Raw genomic sequence first — 23,103 nt, 5'->3', positions numbered from 1 at the left:
GGGTGGCTCAGTCAGTGGAGCGTCTGACTTCAGATCAGGTCATGATCTTGCGGTTGACGACTTCGAGCCCCGCATCGGGCTCTGGGCTGACAGCTCAGAGCCCGGAGCCTGCTTCGGATTCTGTGTCTCCCTCCCTCACTCATGCTCTGTCTCTCTCTGTCTCAAAAATGAATATAAACATTTAAAAAAAAAAAAAACTTTAAAAAAAAAAAAAAGGAGAAATGATCCAAAGTGAAGAACGCTAACTTACTGATTAAACTTTTTACTCTCCGACAGATGGTTGTGGCGTAATTCAAGGGGTAGACTCTGTCCATATCTCCATGACATTGAACCACAGATAGGCAGAGTGGCACCCTGACAAGCTGGGTCGCAGATGGTTCAAGAATTATTCTTGCTGACGGGCCAGGCTCTCCCCTGCCTCAAAAGGCTGAACTCAAACATTTCAGCCAACCTGGCCACGTTAGGTATGTGGCAATCCTCTGTAGATCGCAGCAGAAAAGGGGGTGGGGGGAGGGTCCCAGAATGTAAACGGCTGATGGGAGAAAGGAGAGCTGATCCTGAGACCTGGAGATCCCACCCCTGAACACTAGTGGCGGAATCTAACTCCAGACTGAAGGCCCAAGGAGCCTTCACCTGACTTTGGGTTCTCACACAGAGCAGGACTGCAAAGCCCCAACATTCAAGGCCTGTGTCATTTTTGGTCTGCTCACTGCAAAATGGGAAACAGTTCCAATGGTCTCATAGGCTGAGGAGGGTTAAATGAGAAAAATTTGCATATGTTACGTGCATATATTAAACGAGAAAATTGGGTATATTACTTTGCATATATTACAAGGCAGATGTCGACAGGGCTGAGCTATAGTTTGGGTTTGTATTTTTTAATTATTGTAAGACCACTTGGGACCGCCCCTTGTAAGGTTTTAAACGCACAATACAGTGTTGTTAACTGACTTAGTTACGGTTTCACAACCAGACTGGCATCCTGTTTCGCTGGCTTCATACACTCTCGTCGTACATTTGTTTGAACATTAAGGGAGTTCCTTCTAAACACCAGCGTCATGAAACACTAGGAAGTCAACAGTAAGACGCCAGCCCTGCCCTCAAGGGTCCCTCGTGGGCTCTTGGGAGGTTGACACTGAATGCAGCAATTATGAGACAGTGTGTAAGTGCCACACGAGAGGAAGGAGGGGCAGCTCGCCCAGCCTCTGGTGGAGAGGGGGAAGAAGGGGTGGGGGAAGCGTGAGGGAGGCTGTGGGGGGTGGGGGGGGCTTTCAGATCCCCTCCCCAGTCTCCTTGGCTGACTCTTCTCCCCGCCTGAAGTGACACACGGATCCCATCCCTGATCCTTCTCTTTTCAACCTTGTGCTCAGGGATGCTCACATCTCCTGTTCCACATCTATACCGCCGACCTCCACATCTGCACTCCCGGCTTGACCCTTCTCCCAAGCACCAGATCTGATGGTCAGCTGGGTCCTCCAGAAAGCAGAGGCTAAAGCTGAGTCCAGAGTTAGGCTTTTATGAGGAGTCATGTCTGTGAAAGGTAAAAGAGGGTGTATCATTCAGCCATTGCCGTGTAACAAATGACCCCATTGTTTCTATGGGTCAAGAATAAAGGCACAGGTCAACTGGGTACATCTGACTCAACGTCTCTCACAAGGCTGCAAAGTGTCAGCTGAAGGTCTGGTCTTATCCAAAGGTTCAACCGGGGAAGGATCTTCTGCCAGGTTCACTTGTATGGTAATTGACAAGATTCAGTTGCTTGTAGGCTAGTGCACTGAGGGTCACAGATGGTCATAGGCTGGAGTCCAGCTTAAATTTCTTCTGTCTCCATAGGGCTGCTCACAATATAGCAGCCTGCCTCATGGGAGTGAGAAAATGGGAAAGAAAGCAAGAGAGTGCCAGTAACACCCAAGTCACAGTCTTTGGTAACCTGATCTCCAAAGCAACTGCCCATCACTTTTGTTGATTTCTGTTTGTTAAAAGCGAGTCACTGGGTCCAGCCAATATTCAAGGAGAGGAGATCGCACAAGGGCGTGAGGAGACTGAGATCATGGGGCGCCATCTTAGAAGGCAGCCTGGGACAAGGAAGGAAGCCAGACGGATGAGGGAGAGCCGTGGGGCAGTGCGGAACCACTAACGATGAAAGGAAGAGTGGGGAGGAAGCAGGAGAAGGAAGACAGAACCTGAGAACGCGAGGCTCATCTGATAAAGGCAACTCAACAGGGAGCTACAGAGCAAACCTGGTCATTGGTAAAGCTCTGCACTGGGCAAAAATGGCCAAGAGCTGGGGGCTGCCAAGAAAGAGCATGGTCTTGGCTGAAATATGAGTGGGTTCTGAAGGCCAATAGTTGGAGGCTGCTAGATAACCACCTGGACTGCAAGTAACTTGCCTTCTTCCTTGAAGGGGGACGAGAGTGGCACACTTTCACGGCCACCACCTCCACAGTCTGCAGATCGGTGTTTTGTACAGTCTAGGCGCTCATCAAATGCCTCCCCCAAATGCTTATCAAATGCATAAATTGTTAATGATGCTTATAAAAATATGAGTTATGTATTATTTATGTGAGATGAATATTCATCATCATGTTGAGACAGTAGCCAGACACACAGTCAACCCACGGGGCTGTCTGACCGCTTGATACATCCAGAAAGTTGAGCTCTTTCCCCGAGATCATTTATGATCTCGGCTTTGGGCGCATGACCTTAGAAAAGGAGCCAGAGTGGACCAAAGTGGATCTTGAGCGAATGGGTCTTCTGGTTGTTGGCCTTCTAAGCTCTCTAGTGAGAAGAGAGACCCCCCCTCCGAAGGGCTGGAAGTTGGAGTGTGATCACGCATCCTGCTCGTGGGAAGCGTGCCCTTCAACGTCCCGAAGAACATGTTCCAACTTCCACGTGCTTAAATGGGACCTCCCCAGTCAGCTCTTTCACACGAAAGTTTTGCTAAGTAAAGGCATCATTTAGCCAAACCGATCTTCACCTGCCATACCCTGCCGACCACTCCTTTGTGAAGGATACCTGTGTTTTAATGGTTTGTGATGATCTGTTAAAGGTCAGTTGTGCCTCTACATTATGAACTCCATGACCTCTCCGTGGATCCCAGGACTCCAGGATAGATCCCCATCACCGAGTACCGGGCTGGCAGAAACGCAGAGATGCAATGACTGAATGAGGAGGGAGCTGCACCTCTCTTTGATCTGTTTGGGGAATCTCCATTTCCATGCATCAGACGCGCTCTGGGAAGAAGGTGGCTGCGTATTCCCGGATCCCTCATGAGGACAGACAGAAAAAAATGTGTCTCACTCAAGGGCTCTGAAATAATGTGCCCGATTTAGTAGGCTTGATAGCCACGTTATATTTTGTTGCGACGTTGCGTATTTCTAAGATATATTAATCCAGCTATCATGTCAACCTATATTCGTTAAGCACCTAGTGTGCGCAGGTCTAAAACAAGATTAATGGGTCATTGATTGACTCTCTTTCACCCTACTTATCCATTTATTCTCCTCATTTGTTTATTTACTCCTCGATCCAGGCACATATTTATTCACTCATTTAAGCACACCATACCTTATTGGATGGATTAAGGTGGTTTATACAGATTCATAAACTACACCACTATAGTCTAAATAATGAGTAGGTGAACGATGAAAAGGGACAAACATAAACCAGTATGTATGGGCTGAGTCACTAATGATTCAGACGCTTCCCTGGCAAAAGAATGATGGACTGGACTCTAATGATCGCGGCAGACGATCACGCACAAGATACTGGAGCAGATCTACTATAACCATTTAACCATTGGAATAATTCTTTCTTTCTCGTGTGTGTGTATGTCTTAGGGGGCTTTGAAGATTTCAAGTAGCTCATTCTTTCTATCTTTTTTGTTGCTTTCGTTCTTGTATTTACTGAGCACTTGCTGTGTGCTAGGTACTGTGCTCAGTATCATGGCGCTGAGGAAAAGGGTACTGAGTACATGTTTTTTATTATTAAAGAAGCTTCAGGTCTAAGAGTTAGTAGACCCGCGTCCTGCTCTTGGCCGTGAGGTTGCAGTACTGTGTGGCTTTGGCCAGGTTCATCCCAGTCTCTGGGCCTCAAAGTCCTCATGTCAAAATGATGGGCTACGTGGGGTGCCTGGGTGGCTCAGTCGGTTGAGCGTCCGACTTTGGCTCAGGTCATGATCTCGCAGTTCGTGAGTTCAAGCCCCACGTCAGGCTCTGTGCTGACAGCTCAGAGCCTGGAGCCTGCTTCGGATTCTGTGTCTCCATCTCTCTGCCCCTTCCCCGCTCATGCTCTGTCTCTCTCTGTCTCTCAAAGATGAATAAACGTTAAAAAAGAAAAAAATTTAAAAAAAATGATGGGCTACACGATCTTGGACATCCTTAACTGGTTGTAAAGTTGTGTCCTATAGGACAAACTGGGCAGAAGTAAATCAATTCAGCTGCTCTGTCGGTCTCATCCAACAGATCAGATTAGTAGAGCTTGGGGAAAATAATCTGCGTCCCCGGGAGGGTACATTTCTGGTGTTTCCTCCTCAGCCAGTATACATACCACATAGATATGTTCTGCTAACAAAACCCCAAAGTGCCATTACCTAACGGACCCTCTGAAAAAGATTTTGACGAAAAGGATAGGTACTTCTATAATAAAAGCTATCTCGGAATTCACGAGAACTTAAATGCAAACATCCCGTCTAAAAAATAATATTTTTAACAGATTTCTTTTCAGTTGACTTATTTCGGGAGAGAGCCCACGCAAGTGGGGGAGGAGCAGAGAGAGAAGGCGAAAGACAATCGCAAGCAGGCTCCGCGCTGTCAGCACAGAACCCAGCGCGGGGCTCGAACTCACAAACCGTGAGATCATAACCTGAGCCAAAACCAAGGAAGGGTCAGAAGCTGAACCGCCTGAGCCACCCGGGCACCCCTAAGAATAATATTAATAGCTCGCACTAATTGAGCTTTGCAAAGGCCAGACATTCTTCTAAACATTTGATAATGCATCATCCCAATTCTGGCAACAAACCCACAAGACCATATGCACGGCTGTCCCTATTATCATGGCGCGGAGAAGTTAAGTACGGTATCCCACGCGGCGCACTGGAGGTGTGAGTCCAGGAAGTCAGACCCGGAGCAGGGCTCTCTCACTCAACCACATCTCCTCCCAAAGTGTCATACCTGTGAGCCCCTAGGTTCGCAAGGCGGTGGCTTAATGTTTTCAAACCAATCCGCCTTACCTATCCTCTGTTTCCAATGCCTCTAGCTGAGAAAACAGTCTAAATTCAAACAGACAACGTGAGATTCTTCCCAGAACGGGTGTCCAACTACCTACTCGCGATTCGCAGCAATCGAGTTGCATGAAGATACTTTTCGTCCAAATCCAGGGCTGGCAAACGTTTCCCGGGAGAGGCGGATGGTAAATATTTTACATTCTGGGGGCCGTCGGGTCACGATTAGAACTTACTCAAAATCTGCTTGTGTAGTGAGAAAGCCATCAACGGTTAAATAAGCACGGCTGTATTCCAATAAAACTTTATTTATGGACACTACATTTTGAATTTCATATAGTTTTTATGTGTCATGAAATATTATTCTTCTTTTGATTTTCCTTTATGACGTGGCAGACGTTAAAACCATTCCTACCTCTGAGGATGAACCAAAACACGGGCAGTGTGTTTGATCCGGCCCGCGGGCTATTGTTTGCCAAACTGCCTCAAACCGCTTGCTTATATCCAAATCAATCTTTGGGAACACACGAGGCTTCTCTGAAGGTAAAAAATAAAACCACCACGTCCTCGGTTTTCTCATTTCTTTGCAATATTTATCTCTGTTTTCTGGGCCGAACTTTTTCTTTTCTTTTTTTTCTTTTTTTTTTTAAAGGGAGGTTTAAAATTTTATGTCAATAAATATTTAAGCATGCAGAAGATTAAATTCCACGTCTGCCTCGGCTGCCAATACGCAGAAATGCGAGTCCGTTGTCTCTACTTGTTCTGAAATTCAAGCCCAAGACAAAGTAAAATATATTCCCAAATATCTACAAATGCGCACATGAAATATAGGTGTATTTTAAAGAATAACCTAACAGAAAGTACTTTAAATTTCACAGCCTTTGCTAATGCAGGCAGCTAATCCTATTTACATTCATATTAGCCTTGGTATCTTTTTCCCTAAGATTTACCTATTTGTATGCTTGCATGAGTTAAACTGCCTTTTGCATGATATCAGGACTTTTGTAATTTAAATCTATAAAAGGCAATTTCTTTTAAATATACTTCCTAACAGTGGGTGAAAGCAGCACTAAAGTTATTTGAGGGTTGTACACCTCAGTAAACATGTGCACTGAACTCCAGGCAGTGTGCAGACTGTGGGAATTAATCTTCTACTGTAGGAGTGGAACAGAAAATAAAATCAAGGCTGAGAAAGCCCTAGCCTTTGAAAAGGGCCAGTTTGCATTGTTATCGAAGGAAATGGCGTGTTTTAGAATGGGTGTTTAGACAAGGAAAACTTTCTTCCCCTCCCGACATCATCGCTGTGACTCTTTACCTCCAAAATGACTTCAGCCACACGGTGAGCAAGTTTTGCAATTTCATGTTGGTGTTGGCTGATAAACAGAACGTGCGGGGCCATTTGGCGGCTGGGGACAATTTTAGGATGTCATAGCTGTGACCCTCCCCGGAGCACAGGGGGCAGTGCAAGTGGGTATAGATTGGGGGGCCTGGGGGTGAGGTTCCAAAGAACAAATTGTATCCAGCGGGAGTTACATTCCCTCCCCCGCCCCCACCGTTCCTGGGGAACGTTCGCCTTCACCCCCTTCAGTTGACACGGGGGGGGGGGGGGGGGGGGGCAATAGGTTAATATATAATCTTGCCCCCAAATAAGTAGTGTCTTCCTGACACGTTGGACATACACATCAACTACCTCTCTCTCTGCAGGGCTGGGATTTTCCTAGCCAAAAGTGCGTGAAATCAGAGGGAAGGGTCTACCAGACGTATGGCCTCATTCCTGGCTACATTGAGCATGCGGTCCCAGGAGAACGATCCCCCCCGGGCTTCACTCCCTGTGACTCAGGCACCCGTCCCAGAGCTTACCAGGTCACCAGCTTGGGCTTGAAGGAACCAATTTCCAACTCCGGTCTCACACCGAAAGCAACCCCACAAGGAAGCCGGAAAATACAGTGTTTTCAACTTTGCATCGGGAGCCGTGGGGCTGGCCAGACGTGGGGCCTTAGGCCCCGCACAGAACCAGGCCCCAGCTTGGGAGGCACTTGGGTAAGGGAATGTCCCTCCAACTAACCTCTTAAGGTTTGCCCTTCCGCCTTTCTGTGACTGTAATGGCTACACAACCGAAGCGTCTGGACGGAAAGGGGGCACTGTGCTCACTACCCGGTTAATTACACAAAGCCTCAGCCGCCGGCTCCTGGCTACCGAAGGCCACATGCACGCATGCGCGCACACATACCCCCAGACCCGCCACCCTGAAAGGAGCCATTATAAATGTTTCATGTGGAACTTTCACAACCTATCAGACTCACCAGAGTTTTCAAATTAACTCCCTTTCTGCCCAAGGGGATCGCTCTGAAAGAGATTTCTCCAGCCTGGAACCTCTGCGAGAAAATTCTGAATTTGAAACAGAATGCAAATAATGCATTTTGACTCCCTAATCAACAAATGGGATCAACTTGAATTGATTAAGAACCTTTGAAATTAGCTGTCTCTAATTCCCTCCATGGCCTGCTCTGCTGGTACCCTGAAGACTGGGGGGGGGGGGGGGGGGGTGGTACGCACGCACACCGTTGTGTCCCTCTGTGTGGTTGGAGTGAGGGTTGAGAAGTTTAGTCTCATTTTCTTTCCGAGCTCGTATGATGGTCTTAAAAAACAACAACAACAACAACACCAAAAAACACCCTTTTTAAAATTTTATTTTAATGGTGACACAACTCTCAGAAAGAAAGCATTCACCTGGTGCAATTATATGGGTTTTCGTGAAGCGCATTTCCAATAGTTACTAGGCTGCATGAAACCCTGCACAACTTTAGTGGGGGGAAAAAAAACAAACCATAAAATCTGAAATGAATGTATAAATAATATGCAACTGTCTAGACAGTATAGGGCACTTGCAAAGAGAGCAGGTCGGGAAAAAATTGTCCATCAGTCAGACAACCATATCTGATTCTGATGGTAAATAATGGCACAGATATTCAGCATTCTCTCTATGCGAAAGGCTTCGCTGGGCATTCATTCTTCCCAAGCCAGTGGTCTTCTACTTATCTAGTGCTTTATGCAGCCTTTGGAAAATGCACTTGCATTTTAAACATTAAAATTAATGCCCAAAGAATAGCGGTGAAGCACGGGGGTGCCACTGACCTGTGTGATTGGCCTTTGGTAAAGCAAAAATAGCCCTTCTCGATCAACAATATGTGCTTTCCATACCCACAGAATCTTAAACAGATGTAGTTATGGAAACTTCAGGAGAGCAAAAGACACACACACACACACACACCCTTCATGGAACATTTTTGTTCTCCAGTTACAACGTGCAGTGACAGGTTCAGGTACTTAAATCTTGTACTCTTGGTGTTTTTAAATTGTGATGATCCGTACACATGGCAAAAAAAAAAGGGGGGGGAGGGGCTTGAAAATGAAATCAGACGTGTTAAATAATTATTCCAGCATTTTAGCACGAACGGTGATTGCCCAGCTCTGCGTCAGCCGAGAAGACCCTTGCCCGCAACGTGCGCCACACGGAAATTGCTCTCCTCCCAAACTAGGAGCACGGACAAGGTTCCTCAGCTCGTGCCTGAGGTTGGGGACAGCCACCAGCTGGTCCCCCGGCCTCACAGTCCCACCTGTTCGCGCTCTCTGAGAGCGAACCCCAAACCCCGCTACCGTGAACCGGGCCCCATGCCTACCGGAGGAAAGTTCCTTCCTCACGCTGGAGTGGGGGGTGGGGCGGAGTTCAAGGGCAGCCAGGTGGCTGTCCTGCTCAGGGCGGAGCAACCACGCTCCCCAAACCGGTCGGCCCCTTAGGCAAGGCGCTGATAATGATCAAATGATAAGAGTAACAGTCTCCACGTTTCGAGAGCTTACTGCACGAAAGCTGAATTGGGAGGCACCGTCTCGTCGAACCCTCCCAGAAATCCACCGCGGTTGTGATGATTTATTATCGTCGTTTGACGTCTGAGAAACTCGACGCGCCGAAAGGTCAAGTGACTTGCCTGCAGCCCAACAGCCAGGCTGGCGGCCGGGCGCAAGGTGGATGCCAGGCTGAGCTCGGGCTCTGACCTCTCCTGGGTGCCCGGATCTGTAGGGCAGACTTCCCCCAGGAGGGGCGGCGGGCACAGCGCTGGGCCCACCCACACGAGAGGGCTTTGCTTCTTGCAAAACAGCGAGCTGCGCACGTCAACCGTTGGCATCAGGACAGCAATCAAAATCAAGACCTTTTGGAGCCCGTCTTCTTGTACCCAGAGGGAAACTGAGGCCTGGACCCAGGCTTAATTCCCGTCTGGCTTCTGGGCCATTGCCCTGAGTCAGAGGCCAAGAGTTTCTTTTCGTTCCTTCTTGTGGTAGGTAGCGGTGTCCCATCTAAAACGGCTGTTGGTCGACTGTTTGGTGTTTGCTATTTAATATCTCACAGGCTCATGTCTTCGTGACTGTTTACTTATTATTATTATTATTATTATGTTTAATGTTTAATTCGTTTTGAGAGACAGAGAGTGCGTGGGGGAGGGACAGAGAGAGAGGGAGACGCAGAATCTGAAGCAGGTTCCAGCCCTGAGCTGTCAGCACAGAGCCTGACCCCGGGCTCCAACTCAGGAACCGCCAGATCATGACCCGAGCTGAAGTCCGACGCTTAACCAACTGAGCCACCCAGGCGTCCCTCCTCGTGACTTTTTCAATCACGTAAATAGGGAAGCACAAGTGAGAAATACAGTGACTCCAGGTGGTTCCTCCCTGGAGTTGCCGCTGTTTGTATTAAACACAACCCCATCCGTGGAAGGGTTCTGGAAGGTTCAAAAGGCCTTCTAGAGCTGAAAGATGATTCTGAGAAAGCATGTATCAGGCTGGGTGTTCAGCGCTGAACAATGAAACCTATTTCCTTCTGAAACTGCCAACGGACATTCTGGAACGCCTGTGTCGGTAATCTACCTTTTGGTTTTAAATGGGTCAGAAGTGCCCTCGCTCGGACCCTCTCGCCGGGAGCAGTGACGGGCTGGTCCCCTTTCCCCCAGGGCTCCCTCTGCCGCCTCTCCCTCCCAACAGGCAGGAGGGGTCCCGCCAGGTGGCCTCCAGGACCAGGGCCATTGCACCCACCGTCCCTTCCTTCTGGGCTGCCCGCGTTGTTCCCTTTTAATGCCATTGATTCATTTCCCTCTTGTTTTGACCAGGCGAACAGCACACATTTGCTGCCACCAGCAGGGTGTCAGTAGTTCATACGGCTCAATTTGTCTGCCCCAAACCCACGGTAGGGCTGATCTCGCAAGGCTCGCGTCTCGAGTTTCCATTTCAAAGTATTATGCTGCTGCGATCTTGGCATTAAAGATTCATAGGTTGAATTAAAGATTCATTTTGGGGGGGGAGGTTGCATTATTATCAGGCAAATCACGTTCCTTTCATTTTAAACAGACGGGCTATTACGATTTCATCTTTTTTTTTTTTTTTTTTTTTTTTGCTAAAAGCTCAATTACATCAATATCACTCGAGACCCTCCAAAAACTATGCTAAAAGCCAGGCTTCTCAGCGGCCAAATGCCTATTGCCCTTTAAGGATTAACTTTGCTAAGAAGGAATCCCATCCCTCCAATGCAAGTTATCTCCCTGATAAAACAAACCGGAGCGAGTTACGCCTCTGCTTGAGACCTCTGCTGGCTTTCGGTTGCTTCCTGAATGAAGCTTGAACTTCTTCCTCCGTCTTCCAAACCTTCCCCGGACCGGGCCCGGCCTGCTGTGCCTCCTGTTCCCTCCACACCAGGCCCAGGGCCTTGCCAGAGCGGGCCCCGCTGCTACAAAGGAACATTCTTCTTCCTGCTGCTTTCGTTCAAGACCTAGGCTCAGTGACACCCCGATGGCCCTCGCCTTGGGCCTGTCTCTGTGTCTCGACGGGCCGGTTTACCTGGGCGTATCATACAATATCTCTATGTGCCTCCCTCCCCCAAAGATAGGGGTTGAGGATGATTTCTATTTGTAACCCCAGGGATCAGCACAGGGCCAGGCACACTCCATAGTGATTCGTAGGCGAATCCATGAGTGAGCAAATGAATGGATCCAGCCGCCCGAGGACTAACACGCACATGGTCCACAGAAGAGATAGTAAAATCAACAACAACAATTCTTCCATTCAGCGAGTAGGGAAACATACAAGTAGGTACACGGAGTAGTGAAAGTCCTCAAGGGGGCTTCTAATACAGGGTGTGATCGCATGAAGTGCTCAAGAAATAATCCCAATGGTCCCAGCCTCTGGTTGGTACCAGAGCTCCTGAAGTTCATGTTTGTTGGTCTGATCTAATGCGATTTAAAAGAAAAAAATTTAGGTTTCTTTGTTCTGAAAAAAGAGAGCGAGAGAGCGGGGGAGGGGCAGGGAGGGAGGGAGAGTGAATCCCAAGCAGGTTCTGCACCGTCAGCGCGGAGCCTGATTCGGGGCTCAAACTCACGAACCGTGGGATGCTGTGAGATTACGACCTGAGCTGAAATCAAGAGCCGGACGCTTAACCGACCGAGCCACCCAGGCGCCCCTGATCTAATTTTAGGAGTTTAGATGGGAGACAGTGATCCCATTTACATTTGACCAAGAAAGTGCCTGCCTCACAAAGCGTCTGGCCCAACACCTTGTCTTGCAGGAGGGCCTGACAGGCCAGGTGTGGAAGCCCAATCATGGGGGCCACAGATGCCAGTCGTATTTTCGAAACTGAATGATGCCAGCAGTAAAAATGCTTTGATCTCCATCTGTCGGATTCTTGTAGCTACTTCTTGGTCAATACTGAGCTTAGAGAGGAAGGGTCTCAATGAGCCACTGCTGAAAGCCCGACGGGTCATCTGTATTCTTTTAGCTCAGAATTGGATGATGGGCCCCTGGACCACAGCAGGATCCCATGGAAAACTTTCTTTCTTCAGCGGACGTTTCTGACTTAAGGAGTCTGCTCCATTCGCTCTCATCTGGGGTCTCCATTTCCTGTTCCAGAAGGGAACCCCGAGTCCCGCATCAGCACTGGAGGTGGCTGAGATTTATGCCAAAACGCGAATGATAACCACCACAGCAATGAAAGATCATCTTGGGGGACCACCAGCTACGCTCTATCCCACTGTTCATCCTACTCACTTTGAAACAGCAAAGTTTCACTGAACGGAAATAGATACCCAAGGATCATTCACAGAGAGCTGAATCTAAATTTTTTCTTAAAAAAACAAAAACAAAACCAAATTGAAACAAAAACAAATCGTCCAAATACTTTTTTAGACAAAAAATTTTTAATGTTCATTTAATTTTGAGAGAGGCAGAGCGCGAGCCGGGGAGGGGCAGAGAGAGAGGGAGACACAGAATCCGAAGCAGGTTCCGGGCTCTGAGCTGTCAGCACGGAGCCCAACGCGGGGCTCAAACTCACGGACCACGAGATCGTGACCTGAGCGGAAGTTGGACGCTTAACCGACTGAGCCGCCCAGACGCCCCTCAAAATACTTTCTGAATCGAACTGATGTTTCATTCTGTTCCAGCGTTGGGTACACATCAGGTGATACTGTTTTCCAAGCACAGAAAAATATTCAGCAAATTTGCCTATGTTCATTGCTTCCCTTTCTACCCTTTAATTCCCTTGAATTAAATCACATTCCCTCTTGGTCACCACCTTTCACAGTTCTGTTTCATCTTTGACAATATATATGCATGAATGACCAAAAAAGGTAGCCCAAAGATTTTTATCTAAGTTGGTATAATATTTCATGTTTTCTCAAAGACGAAATTTTGAAATTCATGGCCGGGGCACCTATGATGACAGAATATCCTCTTCTTAAGAAGCTTGAAAGAATTTGTGAAGGATGATCTTTTAATAGATTTCAAGTCGATGAAACGTGTCCCTTTGCCATCCACGGAGTTAGCCTGTGGGGCTTCTAGTTCTGACTTGCACACTGTTCCATCCTGACAGGGGAGCACTGGTTAAACAAGAGGGTTGGGAAGCCATATGCCCGTTCAGCAACTTGTTCATTTGCTCATTCATTCATTCAACAAATATTCAGTGAGTCCTTCCACGATAGGCCCAGAGCGGATCCCAGGGAATTAGTAGTAAATAAATCATAGCCCTCTGTGGGGTTCACAGAGATTAGTAGAGGAAAGAAACAGCCGTGGATAAATCGCCCCAGGATGAGGGCCACAGAGAGCCAGCAAGGAACTCTAAGCTCCTTACTCTTTTGGTTCATGGTAGTGACCATTTATTTATCCAGAGATGAAACACCTATTGCCTGAGGATTCGAGTGCCGGGACATAAGTTTCTTGAAACTCTCTATAGCTGTACTCTGTCAAGCAGGGAGTACTTCTAAATCCGCCCAGGCCCTCTCACCAGCATGGGCTACGCTCGAAAGTTAAACTTTTTATCTTCTATGAATAGTCTCGCGTGGGTCTAACACACACAGCTGACATTTTTAAAAAGCAGTAATGTGAAATCGAATAGGTAAAAATTCTAGCCATAAAAAGATGTAAAACATATTGAAATAATAGCTTAATTTTTCTTTCAGTGAGACAAACTAAATTTAAAACAAAATCGGTAACGTTCGGCTCCCAAAATTTATGGTGGAAACATGCATGTAAAATCACTGAAAAATTATAGGTTATTATTTTTTTAAAGTACTAAGAACAAGTTCCTCCCTCACTTTTCAAAGATGAAAGAAGGAAGACTTATTGAACTTTGGTGAAATAAAGATTTAAGCATTCATTCTGCCTGAGGGACTGTACTTAGTCATCATGCCTCAAATTTTGACAACTAGAGACACTCCTTTGAATTAAAACATTGTCATCAGAAGATTCCTATACTCTACATATTAACCTCAGAGGCAAGAAGCTTATTATAACATATTAGTATCTTGTGATAAAATATTATCGCTTAATTTGTAAAAAAAATCAGCTAACCACAACCTTGGAAAGCCTTCAGCAGAAATATAAAAGAACAGGGTTCAGGAAGAGTATATTTAACTAACGATGAATCTCCATGGCTTTTCATGTCATTTTGAGAATACTCTTTCTTATTGATTTGTGAGAACTCATTATATATGTTAGTGAAAATCTGCTGGCTTTGCCCCTTCACATTCCTTCTCCTTTCTTCTGGTAAGAGAATCACTCTGCATTATGAAAAATGCATTCCGGATATTTTGTATGGCGCTGACTTACCCCTCTCCCTGCCACAAGGGTAGCATATGACCCAGGCCTGGCCAGAGACATGGATGGATAAACCACTAGAACCCAAGAACAAAAGAGAAAGTAACCCTCCTCCAGCCACAGGCTACTTCAGTGATGGCCATGTGACCCCATCGGGGCCAAAATCCTTCCAAAAGCTTGTCTCCTAGAGCTTCAGAGAAGCAGCTCTCTTGCCCGGGAGACCATTAAACTGGTAGGGCACCAGCCCGGGACTTGACTGTTACAGAAGCTAGAAAATTCCCTTGTATGCTTCAGCGGTATTTGAATTGGACCACTGTCACCTCAGGTACAAACAGTCTTACAAGTCATCACACATTGAAGACAACTGCCATTTTGTCTGTCGCGTAGGTGGCAAGGGCTTTTGCCCAATGTTTGTCTTTTAATTTTAAGGTTTCTGCCCTATAGAATGTTTTCATTTTTAAGGAGTTAATCCTTTCCCTCTTTAGAGTCTAGTTTTGCTGATATACCTCAAAACTCCTCCTCAAAAGCCTTCTCTAATCAAAGTTAACAAAATGACCTATTTTTCTAGGACTTTCATGGTGTCGTTTTTATATGTAACCTTTAATCCGCCTTCGCTTTCTTGTAGTGTCAGGCGTGCATTTGGTAAATTTTGTTTACAGATGGTCAGTTGTCCCCAAATTGTTTGGTGAACAGTCCAGTCTTTTTCCAATTATTCCAAGGCTACCTTTTCTTTGTCTCAATCCATATTCGTGCTTGGTTTTGGTCTTGGCTCTCGGTTGCGTTCATCTGGACCTCCCTCATCCTGCATCTGTTCTGTACCAACTTTAATTAGTTAATTTTTATACCTGGTAGAAGAAAGTTTATTTTCATCATTCTTGTCCTGGCTGTTCTTGCATATTTACATTTCCGAAGCACTTTTAGAATCAGTTTTCTTTCTGGGGAGCCTGGGGGGCTCAGTCGGTTGGGCATCCGACTCTGGCTCAGGTCATGATCTCACAATTTGTGAGTTCGAGCCCCACGTCGGGCTCTGTGCTGCCAGCTCGGAGCCTGGAGCCTGCTTCAGATTTCGTGTCTCCCTCTCTCTCTGCCCTGCTGGCTGGCTCTCTCTCTCTCTCTCTCTCTCAAAAATAAATAAATTAAAAAAAAAAAAGCATCATTTTTCTTTTAAGTTTCATAGGGGGCAGCTGGGTGGCTCAGTCGGTTGAGTGTCCAACTCTTGATTTCAAATCAGGTCACGATCTTTTACGGTTCGTGGGATCGAGCCCCAGGCTCCGTGCTGGCACCGCGGAGCCTGCTTGGGATTCTCTCTCCCTCTCTCTCTGCCCCTCCCTCTATCTCTCACTCTAAAAAACAAACAAACAAACAAACAAATAAATAAATAAGCTTTAAAAAACAAAACCAAAAACCTTACTGGGGTTTCCTTTGGAACCAGGTATGTGTATGAATTTGGAGAGAAGTGATATTTTCATAAGACTGAGTCCGCTCATGCAAAGATAAAGTGCCCCCTTGAGTTATTAAAGTTATTTCTATGCTCCTCAGTAGAGTTTAATAACTTTCCTTACACGGGTCCTGGGCAGTTTGCGTTTTTGTTAAATTTTTAAATTATGATTGTTTAAACCATCATATTTTCTAAAGAGTGTTTACTATTATATCGGCATAGAATCGTAGATCTAATTCCAGAATATTTTTGCAATACTCTGGAACAAAAGAAACCATGTGTCTGTCAGCAGTCACTCCCCATCCCCCTCTCCTCCCACCCCCTGGCAAATACTAATCTACTTCCTGTCTCTATAGATTGGCCTATTGTGGTCATTCCATGTAAAGGGAATCGTGTGATACGTGGCATTGGTGTCTGGCTTTCAGTTAACATAATGTTTTCAGGGTTTATCCATATTGTTGCCTGTGTCAGTACTTTCTTTGTATGGCAAAAATATTTCATTGTATGGTTATACCATGTTGTTTGCCCACTCATCAGTTGATGGATGGATATTCGAGTTGCTTTTGCTTTTATAAATAATCCTATTTATGAACCCTCGTGTACAAGCTTTTGTGTACACATATTTTCCCTTGTCATGTGTGTATATCTTGTACCATAGGCTGGTTTTACCTGATATAAAAGTTGGTATCAATGGAATCATACTTCTGCTGTCTGACTTCTTTTGTTCAGTACGTTTCTGAGATTTGTTCACGTAGATCGTTCCCTCTTATTGCTGGGTACTATTTCCCTTTTTTAAGTTTATTTATTTATTTTAAGTAATCTCTACAGCCAACATAGGGCTCAAACTCACATCCCGGAGATCAAGAGGAGAATGCTTCTCAGACTGAGCCAGCCAGGTCCCTTTGGGTAGTATTTCATTCTATGAATATATCAGTTTGTTTACACCCAGTCTCCAGCGGATGGACGTTTGGGTTGTTCTCATTTGGGGCTCTTAGAAATAAAGCTGCTCTGAACACGCCTCTATACATCTTTTTATGAACCGAAGTTTTCATGAGTTTTAAGTATAGAGCTAGGACTTGAATTACTCAACCCAGAACAGGTGTATGGTTAGCTCTACAAGAAAATTCCAGAGTTTTCCAAGTGGTTGTACCATACTAAATTCTCACCAGTGTTGTATTCAAATTCTGGTCACTCCACATTCTCATTAACATTTGGTATTACCAGTCTTTTAAGATTTTAGTTACTCTATTGGGGATGTAGTGGTATCTCACTAGGGTTTTAATTACTAGTTTTCTGATGACTAATGATGTAGAATGTTTTTTCGTATGCTTATTGGCCATTTGTACCTTTTCTATTGTGATTTGTCTGTTCAAGTCTTTTGCACATTTTAGTATATGCGCTGCCGAAGCGAGCACTCTTTTGCACATTTTAAAAGTTGCATTGTCTTTTTAGTAAGGAGTTGTAAAAGTCCTTTATATAGTCTAGGTATAAGTTCTATGCCACATATATTTTTTGTAAATGTTTTCTTCCAGCCCGTACTTTGTTTATTCATGTCCTTGATGGTGGGATTTGATGAGTAAAAATTTTTAACTTTTGATGAAATATTACTTATTGTTGCTTTAAATTTTATGGTTATTTCTTGCAGTATCTTTTCCAAGACATCTTTACCCCAAGGTCGTGAAAATTTTCTCCTATATTCTCTCCTAGAAACTTGATAGTTTTGGCTTTTATAATTAGGTCTGTGATTCATCTTAAATTAATTTTTTTTTTTAATTTTTTTTTCAACATTTATTTATTTTTGGGACAGAGAGAGACAGAGCATGAATAGGGGAGGGGCAGAGAGAGAGGGAGACACAGAATCGGAAACAGGCTCCAGGCTCTGAGCCATCAGCCCAGAGCCTGACGCGGGGCTCGAACTCACGGACCGCGAGATCGTGACCTGGCTGAAGTCGGACGCTTAACCGACTGCGCCACCCAGGCGTCCCAAATTAATTTTTGTATATGGTGTGAGATAAGGGTCAAAGCCCATTTGTCCCCACGAGATATCCAGCTCTTCCAATGGCAATTGTTAAATGTTTTCCTTTATCGATTATTTTGGTGCTGTTGTCAAAAACCAGTTGACTGTGTCATTGTGGGTTTATTTCTGGAATCTCTATTGTGTTTAATTAATCAGCCTGTTCTTACACTAAATCCCACACTACATTTGTTACTGTACCTCTTCGTAAGTCTTGGAAGTAAGCTGTATGAGTTTTCCAAACGTGTTCTTATTTTTGAGGTTGTTGTAACCATTTCCATTTCCACTTGAGTTTTATCATCTGTTTGCCAATCTAGACCAAAAGACCGTTGGGATTTTTCTTGTGGTTCATTTAATTTAGAGATCAGTCTGGGGAGAAGTGACATCTTGACAATATCGAGTGCTCAGACCATAGACATTACATCTCTCCGTTTATTTAAGTCGTTCAGTTTTCTCCGCAATATTTTATAGTTTTCAGTATGGTGGTCTTACACATTTTTATTAAATGTATTTTTAAGCGTATATTTTTTATGATATTGTAAAAATTTTTTACTTTATTTTCCAAATTTTTGCTACTAGTATATGACAATACAATTAAGTTTTATAAATTTACCCTGTATCCTAGCACCTTGCTAAATGTGTTTATTTTGGCCCTTGGTTTTGTAGCTACTTTAGGATTTGCTGTGTGCATAATCAGGATGTCTGTGAATAAGAACAGATTTACTATTTACTTACTCCTTTTTGAGCTATATATTTTTTATTTCTGTTTCCTGCCTTAATTGTACCGGCTAAAATCTCCAACACACTGTTGAGCAGATGTGGAATAGTACATTTTTATCTTGTACCCAGTCCTCAGAGGAAAGTGTTTAGCCTTTCACTATTAAAGTGATAGGATTCTCAATGACACTTTTATCAGATCGAGAAAGTCTTCCTTTATTCCCAGTTTCTAAGAGTGTTTTTGTCTTTTTCAAAATCATAAAATGCTCCTGGAAAAGCACAAGTCTTACCTCACAAGGGAAGAGATGCCCCTGTTCTTGACCAGGCTGAAGCAGGAAAGGAGGTTAGTCGTAAATGGAAGCAGAGATGTTTTGCTCTTTCTAAGGCCAAGAAAGGTTGAGTCTGGAGTATGAGGAAGGAGCATGCTTAGAGATTACAGGGATGGGGGACAAACTGGCTTAGCCAAGCTGAGGTAGGCTAATGGCAAAGATGAGGCCCAAAGTGAGGTCAAATCAGGGCTGTGGGTTCGAGAGATACCTGTGGTGAGCACCTGGGTGGGTCAGTCAGTTGAGTGTCCGTCTCTTAATTTCAGCTCGGGTCATGATCCCCGGGTCGTGGGATCAAGCCCCCCATTGGGCTCCGTCCTGAGTGTGTGGAACCTGCTTTGGATGCCCTCTCTATCTTCCTGTGCTCCTCAGGCCCCAGTCTAAAATAAACTTTTTAAAAAAGGGTTTTTTTAGACACCTGTAGTATTAATAGGGTGAACATTCATCCTTGTTTGCCTGGGAATGTCCTGCTTTTAAAACTGAAAATTCATGGGAAATCCCTGAGTCTTGGCCAAACTGGGGATGCTTGGTCGACCTAGGTATTAGTCGTATGTTACCCTTTGTGTTGAGCCCCCAAGACTTCAGTAAAGACCGGACTGGAAGTCCCAGCTCTGTCTTAGCTGTGCTTTGGAGAATAGGGTAGGGGCATACGTCCATGAGTGAGGAGAACTTCTCTGGTGAGAGGCAGCCAGCTGAGACTCTGTGTATTAACCAGGACCTGCTAGTGGAACATGGAAACAGTCTTTGGGGATCCCAGTAGAAAGATCGGGAAGGCAATAGGGACAGCATGGAGCCTGGACTTCCTGCGGGGGCTTAGAGCATTATGTGTTTGATCATTAGAGAGAAGTCCTGACCTTGCACAGGTGAATTTGGGGATATCCGTGTTACATATAGTTCGAGATATCTTCCTGTCTTGTGTGGAAAAACACGTGCCAACCTCAGAGTTGATTGGCCATTCCTTTCTATGTTGCCAAATATACAAGGGACACTTTTCATTCCCCACATCAGGTGTCCCGATGTAGAGTTGCCTATGTGTCACCATCTTCTCCATGGGAAGAGTGAGACAATTGTCTTTTTTTTTTAATGTTTATTTATTTTTTAGGGAGAGAGAGAGACAAACAGACAGAGCATGAGTGGGGGAGGGGCAAAGAGAGAGGGAGACACAGAATCCGAAGCAGGCTCCAGGCTCAGAGCTTGTCGGCACGGAGCCCGATGCGGGGCTCGAACCCACGAACCGTGAGATCATGACCTGAGCCGCAGTCGGACGCTTAACCGGCTGAGCCACCCAGGCACCCCCGTTAGACAGTTGTCTTAAAACCTGGCTGTACTGCTTTCTGGTTTTAGAACCTTAGAAAAATCTCTGGAGTCTTGGAAGCATCACTTTCCCTATGTCCTCCAGTCTTTTAGAATTAGGAGAATTAAATGAGTCAAGTTATGAGAGCAGAGCCACGTTATGAAATCTGTGGGCCCTTGGCACTCGGCCTTCATAGGCCCCCTCCTCCATAAGAATTGCCAAAAAGACAAATGCAGCCCAGACGGGATTCATTATTATGTTCATTATCATTATATTATTTGTTTCATCTTATTTTATGAATTGATTCATATGTTAGCAGATTATATTATTATCGCACTTTTTATTGTCCTCTGGCTTTAGAGGAAATGAAACGGCACACATTCCTGCGTGCGCCGCACCTCTTAAGGCAGCCCTGTCGCCCAGGGCGGACGCAGGATGAGCCCCTAGTACGCGCTCCGGGACTTTTCCGCTCTTTCTCTCCCATCGCACGTCGAAAGAAGATCTTTCAAAACCTTCGAGCGGCAAATTGCAATCCGAGAAATGAAGCAAAGAGAAAATGCTCCCCAAGCCAGTGGATATCTGTAACAGCAGGTTTCACTTATAGTGAATATCACTTTACTGCTTTTAACAAACTTCAAAGAAAATGTTGTAAGGCCATTCATTCTCCATGTCTGTTTTACATCAGTCACAATTATATCCTAGGTCCACTTCTCTCCCCTTGTTATACCTCATAAATTGTGTAACTAGAATGTATGTGTAGTATATGGATTACATTAGGAATTGTCAGAAGCAGCCCTGATAATAAGCATCTGTACTCGCCCCCGCTTCTGGTGGATCGGAATGGCTCTGGAGGGACGGGAACACACAGCACCCGCGACAAGGGGGGGGGGGGGGTGGAAATCCCAAGCTCAGGGAAAGGGACCCTCCGTTCTTAAGAGTCCCCCTGGAGAACCCTGGAGCTGCCACCGTCGTGTTGAAACCACAGCGCCGCACTTCTATGAAAACCGTGTTCATTTACAGGTTGCATGGCCGAGCAAACATGAGAACAAAAGGCAGATGTCCAATGAACTTGAAATCTTGCTTGCAGCTCATGGGAGGAAGTGTGGGTGTCCGGGGCAGAGCGGTTGAGCCCCACCCCCCACCGCCCCAGAGATGTCACCGGGGCAGGACTTTCCGTAAGCAATGAAACCGCTCGGGGATTCCCACCTTGGTTCTTCTCTGCAGCTTTTACTCCAGGCAAAGACCCTTCTCTTCGCCTTGTAAAGAACCAGGAGATGACTCATCAGTGGGCAGCAGTTGTTAAAAAAAAAAAAAAAAGAAAGAAAAAGAAAGGAAAAAAAGGTATATGGCCAAAGAATACAGAGTCCTTGTTCGAAATGAAAGAGCTTTAATATATTTATATTTATCACTCTGGTTGCATTTATAAGATCATTGAAATTCAAGACTGTCTCGTTTCGCTAGCAACGGGAGAGAGAGAACTGCTTCCCACATGTGGCTTTCCCTGATAACCCAAGCTTTGTATCCTTTGAAGCTCCAACACTTGTTAAAGTAGAATCTTTTTTCTTTTTTTTTTTTTTGGATAAAAATTTCCTAAATGTCACACGTGTTTTGCAGCCTTTTGGAGCAGACTTTCCTGAAACATAATTGAGTCTTTGTTGAGGGTCAGCCCGTGTTCTGCTAACTCGTGGAGAGGGTGAGCGCTGCGGGCACTCTGGCATTACACGGGCTGGGCTCACGGGACACTCTGCTGCTGTCACCAGATGAAACCTGGGGTGGTTGCAAATCCCTGAGCACAGCCCCGTCCCCATCTGCAGCGATGGGACAGAGTCTGTGGGCTCCGAGGGATGCTGGGAGCGTTAGGGGACCTGCTGCGTACTTAAAGTGTTCCCTATGATGCTTGGGAGATAGTAAGCATTTTTTTAAGGGTAGTCAAGAAAAAGCGTGGATAATAACATAAATAAAATGAATACGCAAAATAAAAATGTAATGAAAACTATAATACACCGGAAAAGCGTCTCTACGATACAGGCATGACGTCAAAGGCTTTTTGTGAACATAATTCATTCCACTGATCCTAGGCGGTCCCAGGGTTCCTTAGCCTCTGTTCAGGATTTCCCTGATTTCCCTAACTTTTCTTTGTACAGTCTGACCATTCTCCCTGCTCCCTGGGCTCAGTGCTGACTTCAGGTGATGTCTCCTCTAGCGTCTTGCTTCTAACATCCGGCGAGAATGGCAGCCACATCAGGTTGCACAGAAGAATTTTTGAGCCAGAGCAGGTGAGTTCTGAGGCACGGTTTTCAGTAGTTTTTTCTCAGGTAGAGGTGGAAACGTGTGACCTTTCATGCTTTATATTAGTCAGGATGGGCTAGGTTTTGCTACAGGAACAGACAACTTTAAATTTTTTTTTTAACGTTTATTTATTTTTGAGACAGAGAGAGACAGAGCGTGAACAGGGGAGGGGCAGAGAGAGAGGGAGACAGAATCCAAAGCAGGCTCCAGGCTCTGAGCGGTCAGCACAGAGCCCGACGCGGGGCTCGAACTCACAGACCGTGAGATCATGACCTGAGCCGAAGTCGGACGCTTAACCGACCGAGCCACCCAGGCGCCCCAGGAACAGACAACTTTAGAGCCTCCAAGGGCCTGACACAACAAAAGTTTGTTTCTTATTCATTTGATGCGTTCAGCTATTTTCCCCTTTAGACACATGACACAATTAAGACTGAAACTACTTAAGTCACTTGTCCACGGCCATAAAGATAGTAATAACATGGCTAAACTGATATTCAGAACAGGTCTGCCTGGCACCAGAGTCCCGTGTTCTTAACCAACATTTTCTGAATCTCAAATATACTCTAGTTCACTGAGGTTGATAAAAGAACCCTGAAATGAGGGACTTATATGATTGTTCCGTCTGTGCGATTTATCTACACAAGAATGGTCAAATTTTCCTTTGTTCCCTTTTCTCTT

Source organism: Puma concolor, unplaced genomic scaffold, assembly GCF_028749965.1.
Source record: "Puma concolor isolate L17-30 unplaced genomic scaffold, mPumCon1.1.hap2 unalloc_scaffold_81, whole genome shotgun sequence".
Taxonomy (NCBI): Eukaryota; Metazoa; Chordata; class Mammalia; order Carnivora; family Felidae; genus Puma; species Puma concolor.
Note: the sequence above shows the minus strand (reverse complement) of the source record.